Consider the following 9,423-nt stretch of genomic DNA (forward strand, 5'->3'; position numbering starts at 1 on the left):
TTCAAGTTGTTCACATAGGAATATTAGTATTACAGTGAGCGGGGCCCGATGTAATAGAATACAGTGACTGCACCGGGCCCCGCTTCCATTACAACACCAGGTGCCGGTGTTCCGTTTACTTGACAGTATTATGTCTATATCGTGGGAGATAGTTTTACATTACGTCTAACTTGAAGTGCTGACTAATATAAAATTTTAAATCTTTATTTCATTTCCTTAAAACTATTTTCCACGATATAGACATAATACTGTCAATACAGGCCTCTTTCACACTTGCGTTGTCCGGATCCGGCGTGTACGCCACTTGCCGGAATTACACACCGGATCCGGAAAAACGCAAGTGTACTGAAAGCATTTGAAGACGGATCCGTCTTCAAAATGCATTCAGTGTTACTATGGCAGCCAGGACGCTATTAAAGTCCTGGTTGCCATAGTAGTAGTGGGGAGCGGGGGAGCGGTATACTTACAGTCCGCGCGGCTCCCGGGGCGCTCCAGAATGACGTCAGAGCGCCCCATGCGCATGGATGACGTGCCATGCGATCACGTGATCCATGCGCTTGGGGCGCCCTGACGTCACTCTGGAGCGCCCCGGGAGCCGCACGGATGGTAGGTATGCTGCTCCCCCGCTCCCCGCTTCACTTTACCATGGCTGCCAGGACTTTGGCGTCATAACAGTGTGTCATCCACAGAGCCCCCATAACAGTGTGTCATCCACAGATCCCCCCATAACAGTGTGTCATCCACAGATCCCCCCATGACAGTGCCATCCACAGATCCCCCCATGACAGTGCCATCCACAGATCCCCCCATGACAGTGCCATCCACAGATCCCCCCATGACTGTGCCATCCACAGATCCCCCCATGACAGTGTCATCCACAGATCCCCCCACAACAGTGCCATCCACAGATCCCCCCACAACAGTGCCATCTACAGAGCCCCCATAACACCTTTTGGTTCAAAATATTTTTTTATTTGGCTATTCCCCACCCCTCTTGTAATTGTTCCGCTACTTGTGGGCTGCGCGGGAATGAGTTGAGTCACTTTGGTGGGCAATCCCGTCCTGCAGCGCGTGATCCCGCAAGACCTGCCGCTGTAGGTCACGGGTCTCGCGGGATCACGCTCCATAGGATGGGATTGCGCACCGAAGTGCCCATGTAGCCCGCAAGTAGCGGATCAGTGGAACAAGTACAAGGTGGGTGGGGGGATGATCTGTGGGGTTGCCCAGACGGCTAGGCCCTTTACAGTAGATATTAACCCCTTTCAGCAGTCCCTCATTCACTGAAGGGGAGACTGCTGAAAGGGATTAATAACTACTGTGAAGGGCCTCCCCCCCCCCTTTCACAGTAGTTATGCCCAGACATGTGCCCCCTTCACAGTAGTTATGCCCAGACATGTGCCCCCTTCACAGTAGTTATGCCCAGACATGTGCCCCCTTCACAGTAGTTATGCCCAGATATGTGCCCCCTTCACAGTAGTTATGCCCAGATATGTGCCCCCTTCACAGTAGTTATGCCCAGATATGTGCCCCCTTCACAGTAGTTATGCCCACACTGCTTCTAACAGAGGCTCACTAATGGACGCTGAGATTAGATCACCCCATACGAGAGCATTGAATCAATGCTTTCCTATGGGGAAAAATTTGACCCTGGAAGTCATCATGCAGGGTGTGAGGACGTCCAGCGTCAGATACCAGACCAAAGGTCTGTTTGAATCCAGGAAGCCCTCAGGAAGCCAGTACTAGAGGCTGACTTATTGCTGGAACGTAAACAATGCAGTTTCTCTAGAAACATAGAATGTGTCGGCAGATAAGAACCATTTGGCCCATCTAGTCTGCCCAATATACTAAGTACTATGGGTAGCCCCTGGCCCTATCTTATATGAAGGATGGCCTTATGCCTATCCCATGCATGCTTAAACTCCTCCACTGAATTTTCAGCTACCACTTCTGCAGGAAGGCTATTCCATGCATCCGCTACTCTCTCAGTAAAGTAATGTAATACTTCCTGATATTACTTTTAAACCTTTGCCCCGCTAATTTAAAACTATGTCCTCTTGTAGGAGTTTTTCTTTTTTTAAATATTCATTCCTCTTTTACCTTGTTGATTCCCTTTATGTATTTAAAAGTTTCTATCATATCCCCTCTGTCTCGTCTTTCTTCCAAGCTATACATGTTAGGGTCCTTTAATCTTTCCTGGTAAGTTTTATCCTGCAATCCATGTACCAGTTTAGTAGCTCTTCTCTGAACTCTCTCCAAAGTATCAATATCCTTCTGGAGATATGGTCTCCAGTACTGTGCACAATACTCCAAATGAGGTCTCACTAGTGCTCTGTAGAGCGGCATGAGCGCCTCCCTCTTTCTACTGGCAATGCCTCTCCCTATACACCCAAGCATTCTGCTAGCATTTCCTGCTGCTCTATGACATTGTCTGCCTACCTTTAAGTCTTCTTAAATAATGACCCCTAAATCCCTTTCCTCAGATACTGAGGTTAGGACTGTATCACTGATTTCATATTCTGCTCTTGGGTTTTTACGCCCCAGGTGCATTATTTTGCACTTATCCACATTAAATTTTAGTTGCCAGATTTTTGACCATTCCTCTTGTTTTCCTAAATCCTTTTCCATTTGGTGTATCCCTCCAGGAACATCAACCCTGTTACAAATCTTTGTGTCATCAGCCAAAAGACACACCTTACCATCGAGGCCTTCTGCAATTTCGCTGATAAAGATATTAAACAATATGGGTCCCAGAACAGATCCCTGAGGTACCCCACTGGTAACAAGACCTTGGTCTGAATATACTCCATTGACTACAACCCTCTGTTGCCTGTCCCTCAGCCACTGCCTAATCCATTCAACAATATGGGAGTCCAAGCCCAAAGACTGCAATTTATTGATAAGCCTTCTGTGTAGGACAGTATTGAAAGCCTTACTGAAGTCTAGATAAGCGATGTCTACTGCACCTCCTACATCTATTGTTTTAGTCACCCAATCAAAAAAATCAATAAGATTAGTTTGACATGATCTCCCTGAAGTAAACCCATGCTGTTTTTCATCTTTCAATCCATGGGATTTTAGATGTTCCACAATCCTCTCCTTAAGTATGGTTTCCATAAATTTCCCCACTATTGATGTCAGGCTTACTGGCCTATAGTTGCCCGATTCCTCCTTACTACCGTTCTTGTGAATGGGCACAACATTTGCTAATTTCCAATCTTCTGGGACGACTCCTGTTGCCAGTGATTGGTTAAATAAATCTGTTAATGGTTTTGCTAGTTCACCGCTGAGCTCTTTTAATAGCTTTAGGTGTATCCCATCAGGCCCCTGTGACTTATTTGTACTGATTTTAGACAGCTGACTTAGAACCTTTTCCTCTGTAATGACACATGCATCAAAAGATTCATTTGTCTTCTTTCCTAACTGAGGTCCTTTTCCTTCATTTTCCTTCGTAAAGACTGAACAGAAGTATTCATTGAGGCAGTCAGCTAGTTCTTTATCTTCTTCCATATAACTTCCTTCTTTTGTTTTTAATGTTGTAATTCCTTGTTTTAGTTTCCTTTTTTCATTTATGTATCTGCCGCTCGATTTGCAAAAGGGACACTGTACCCAGACCACTTCAATGAGCTGAAGTGGTCTGGGTGCCTTTTGTGTCACTTTAACTTTGAAATCTTATTAAAGATTGTGTAGGGTGTGGCTGGAGGCGGGGCATGGAGGTGGGACAAGGGTGGGGCTTGCAGCAGAACATGGGTGGGGCCTGTAAGGGGGCCCTTGATTTATCTTGCTCGGGGGCCCTGAGGGTTCTCAGTCCGCCCCTGGGCAGGTATGTGCATTTGCATGGCTCCCTATACTCCGTGGAGTGCGTAATCATTGGAGTCTACATTCCCCCACCGTATTCCTCCCAGGTGATGAAAGTATTATCAGTAGCTTTAATAGGAGAAAGGCCTAATGTGCCTACAATAGTGTTAGGCGATTTTAACAATGTACCCTGCTTGTCACTAGATAAATTTCATGCTTCTCCACAGGTTGTCAACAGCGATCTCACTCCCTTCGGCAGATTACTTCAGGAAGCATCCATTCTGGACTTCTGGAGGTTGAGGTACCCTGACACCAAGCAGTTCTCCTGTCGCTCCACCACGTATGGTTCCTTGTCCAGAATTCATTTCATGAAGAAATGGGTTATTTGCTAGATGATATTAGATACTTGCCAAGACAAATTTCTGATCATTCACTGATTGTGGCGACCTTTCAGATGTTGCCATCCGTGTCGCGCAGATCCAACCTATGGAAGTTCAACCCTTATTGGCTGAATCTCCTGGTTGATCTGTCAGATGTCAGGGAAGCTTTAAATGAGTTTTTTTTAACATAATCTCCCATCAGCCGCCCGGTAGAACAGTAGTGTGGGATACAATGAAGGCATTCCTGCGGGGGGTGGTCGGAAAAAGGAGAATAGTGCCCTAACCAGAAAGTTGCTATTGGCGGTAGAGGCAGCAGAGAACAGTTATGTAGAAAACCCTATACCAGAACATGAATCTCAGTGGAGGGAGGCGCAGCAACAGTTGGATGACCGGTTACTCCGTAATGCCCGTAATAGACGGTTTTTCTTGAAGCAAATGTATTATGAGGAAGGGGAAAAGGCGGGCAGGTTGTTGGCTCTGATTACTAGGGCGCAACAGAAGTCTACTTGGTGGCGCTGCGTGACACGGATGGTACGGTGCAAGTAACCACTGAAAAAATATCCCAGGTATTGTCAGGGTTTTATCAGAACCTATATTCTTCTAAAACTGTAGCCACGAAAACTGACATAAAAAATTTCCTCCATCCCCTACGAATGCCCACTCTAGATCAGGATCTGCGAGCACTCCTAGACAGCCCTTTTACTTTGAAAGAGTTGGAAATAGCGCTGGGAGATATGGCTAACAATAAGGCCCCAGGGAGTGATGGCCTGCCTGCTGAAATTTATAAACAATTTGCCCCAGTCCTATTGCCCCAGTTACTGGAAGTATTTAATGAAGCCCGGCTGCTGGGGAAGCTGCCTGACACAATGAATGAGGCGATAATAGTTGTTATACCCAAACCGTGTAAGGATCCGATGGAGGCAGAATCATATAGGCCCATCTCATTGTTGCAGGCGGATGTCACGTTGCTGGCTAAGATATTGGCTAATCGACTTAACTCAGTCATTGCCTCACTTATAAACAAGGACCAAGCAGGATTTATGCCAAACATGTTGACCGCGGTAAATATCAGGAGACTACACTTAAATGTCCAGGTGGGCCAGGTTCACGCCTTGAATGCGGCGGTCGCGTCTCTTGACGCGGCCAAAGCATTCGACAGCGTGGAATGGCAGTACTTGTTCCTGGTATTGGAAAAGATGGGGGTGGGATCGGTCTTTATTGATTGGGTCAAGATGCTGTACGCGTGTCCTACGGCCAGAATACAGGTGAACGGATACATCTCTGACTCATTTAAACTGCAGAGGGGTACCCGACAGGGTTGCCCGTTGTCGACGTTATTGTTTGCGATGGCAATAGAGCCCCTGGCGGAGGCCATACGTTCATCCACGGAGGTTAAGGGATTTCGATATGGGTCGGTAACCGAAAAAAGTAGCTTTATACGAAGATGATCTGCTTATGTTTTTAGATGACTGGGAGACATCCCTGCCAGCTGCAATGGAGATTATTAACAGTTATGGACGCATATCGGGCCTACGAATAAACTGGACAAAATCGATTCTGATACCGCTGGCTGGGGATGGTTCGGTAGATCCTGTCATGACCGGAGGGCTACAGATCGTGTCGAATTTCAAATATTTGGGGATACAAATCTCCAGAAATAGTGGGGACTTTATAGACCTGAACGTGATGCCGTTACTGGATAAGTTCAGGAAGAAAGTACAGTCATGGTCTAAGTTACCTCTATCTATTGTTGGCCGAACAAACCTGCTTAGGCTACTTTCACACTAGCGCTTGATCGGATCCGTTCTGAACGGATCCGATCATATTAATGCAGACGGAGGCTCCGTTCAGTACGGATCCGTCTGCATTAATAACTTAGAAAAATTTCTAAGTGCGAAAGTAGCCTGAGCGGATCCGTTCAGACTTTCAATGTAAAGTCAATGGGGGACGGATCCGCTTGAAGATTGAGCCATATGGTGTCATCTTCAAGCGGATCCGTTCCCATTGACTTACATTGTAAGTCTGGACAGATTCGCACGCCTCCGCACGGCCAGGCGGACAGCTGAACGCTGCAAGCAGCGTTCAGCTGTCCGCCTGGCCGTGCGGAGGCGAGCGGAGCGGAGGCTGAACGCCGCCAGACTGATGCAGTCTGAGCGGATCCGCATCCATTCAGACTGCATCAGGGCTGGACGGAAGCGTTCTGCTCCGCTCGTGAGCTCCTTCAAACGGAGCTCACGAGCGGACAGCAGAACGCTAGTATGAAAGTAGCCTTAAAATGATTCTTATGCCCCAGCTTCTCTATGTGCTGCATAACGCTCCCATGTGGATCCCATTGAATGTGTTCTACACTGTTAATGCAATCTTTAGGGACCTAATTTGGAAGAAGGGGATTCCTCGTGTAAAACTGAGTACCCTGTGTAGACCTAAGACTCAGGGAGGACTGAGTGTCCCTGATCCCTTGGTTTACTATTTGGCAGCCCAAATGCAGCACATGAGGGGTTGGGGTGAGCAGGAACAGGTTAATAAGACAGGTAGGATAGTAAAACACTTGCTCAACAGGGGATGCCTCCTGTCAGGGCTAGAGGATGGCACTTTTAAGGAAGTAGGGAGAAGATACGGGATGTTGGGTATGATGCATATGGTGTGGTGGAAGACTAGGAAAATGGCAGGTATCACGGGGTATACGAAATTTACTTCAATATGGCTGAATATTATGTATGATGAACTTAACAAGGTCTCCAGCGCTAGGACATGGAGGAAATTTGGTCTGGACAGACTATGTTGGTTATTCGAAGGCACTTCCCTTAAGGAATGTATTACTTTGCAACAGTAGTTTAGCCTGCCTAAAGCTCTTTTCTATGTATATTTGCAAGTGAGACATGCCATACAAGTGCAGGAGCGGCGGGAGAAGCTGTTGCCTGCCCAGAAGCACCTGATCATAGACCTCACGGCTACTGGGGGTGGCTCGGGGGGAGTGATATCGCTGCATTATCTCAGCCTAATGGAAGCCTTACATAAAAAAAATACATTGCAACTGTTTGAAAAATGGGAAAAAGATATACCAGAATTGAAGGGAGACCAATGGGAAAAAGTGCTTGCTGACTTCCCTGATATAGCGGTAAGTGAGGCTCACAGGGTTTTCTATGTGTTTTTTTCTATGTCCATATGAAAAGTGAAAAACTGATTTCAAATAAAAAGATTTGATTAAAAAATTTTTTCCCAGTGTGTGACTAGTTGTTTCTGCCCTCATTGACTGGCTGAGCGGTCACATTTTCCACAATAGTTCAAAGACTCATGGTTAGGCCTCATGCACATGACCGTATGTATTTTGTGGTCCGCAAAAACGGATCTGCAAAAAATATCGATGACATTCGTGTGCATTCCGTATTTTGTGGAACGGAACAGCTGGCCCCCTAATAGAACAGTCCTATCCTTGTCTGTAATGCGGACAATAATAGGACATGTTCTATTTTTTTGCGATACGGAAATGGAATGCACACGGAGTACCTTCTGTTTTTTGTGTGGACCCATTGAAATGAATGGTTCTGTATACGGTCCGCAAAAAACCCCGAAACGGACACGGAATAAAAATATGTTCGTGTACATGAGCCCTTAGGCTGAGTTCACATCAGCGTTCAGCCTTTCCGTTCTCCTGACCGGCAGTGTACAGCCAACTCGGATGGTTTTTCAGCTACACTTCCACAGAGCAGTCTTCAACCTTTTTTCTACTGTTTGGTTGTCACTCTTTCCGTGTCTGACTGGAGATGTGCATTGCAATCAAAGCCATGCGACAACTTCAGACACTACAATGTCCCTGTATATTCTTCCCTCCGAACAGTCTTCTATACCCATCCTCGGAACTGTATCCTGATGACTGCACCAATATTTATGGAGGTCAGACCTTACTCAGGATCTTTTGGGCTAATAAGTGACATATGTGGCTTTCCACCAAGGGTGGCTGAAGGAATTGGGTAGAAATAGTGATAACTTGGAAACTGTTGTTTTACTAAATTCTTGTGGGGCAACAAGCTTGGTGGTTACAAGAGTCTTACATGAGACCCCAGTCTTAATGGGTTTTCCAGGACTTACATATGTAGCAGGGTTCAAAAACAGTCACAGTCATAACGCGGTAACTACATGTGATAACTTACCAAGTGTGACTGTCAACTCTGCTGTATCCGTAAATACTGACAATCCATTCGTATGGTAGGTTATCCATATCCGTTCTAAAAGGGTAGGAAAAAAAATCCTCCACTACTGTCGTCTGCTGTTAAAATCCAAGTTTTTTTTGGTATACATTAAAAGTATAGGAACACAAGCCATAACAGGTTGATGCGTTTCGACATCAAGTCTTAGTCATAATTTACTGTTCTACTGATTCACCTTCCTTTAAAAGACCAAGTAAGCCCCTCATGACATGGGAACTCACATGTGCACATAATTAAAGGGGTTATCCAAGATCTATAATGCCCCCCAAACGCCCAGGCCATATTATTACAATAATTCTACAGAGGGGGTCATTATTACAATAATAATACATCGGGGGCCATTATAATATTAATAAAAATAATAATACAGAGGGGCCATTAAATATTAAAATAATACCGAGGGCATTATACATATGGGCACTACGGGGGGAAGGGGAGGTCTTTTATCTAGTGGCACTACAGAGGGTCATTGTAACTACATGGGGCACTGCAGCGGGTCCACTATAGGAGGTATTATAACTACTGCAGACACTATAGGAGACTATCACTATTGCAGGCTCTTATAGGGGTATCTTATAGAGGGCCCTTGTTACTGCTGGGGGCATTATTATTGAGCATATATTAATGGGGATGCTATTGGAGGTATTGTGGGGCAGTGTTCCTTAAGTCCAGTCCTCAGGGCCAACCTACCGGTCATGATTTGAGAGTATCCCACAGAATGAATACCCGTGGTAAGTCCTGATGCACTGACACTAATTGTATCGTCTGCTCAATACTAAGGAAATCCTGAACACATGACCGGCAGGTGGTCCCTGAGGATTGAAGTTGAGGAACCCTGCTTTAGGGAACACTATTACCATTAAGGACAGTTTGGGAGAATGTTATTATGGGGGACTATTTGAATGGAACTAGCTCAGTATTGGAGGTAGCAGCAGGATGACAGTGTTTAGGCACCAGGAAGGGGAGGATGATAGTAAAGTGAGGAATCTAAAAAACATTTCTGTGAAACTCTGCAGAGACGAGACACGGCTGAAAGAAGG

Source organism: Bufo gargarizans, chromosome 2, assembly GCF_014858855.1.
Source record: "Bufo gargarizans isolate SCDJY-AF-19 chromosome 2, ASM1485885v1, whole genome shotgun sequence".
Lineage (NCBI taxonomy): Eukaryota > Metazoa > Chordata > Amphibia > Anura > Bufonidae > Bufo > Bufo gargarizans.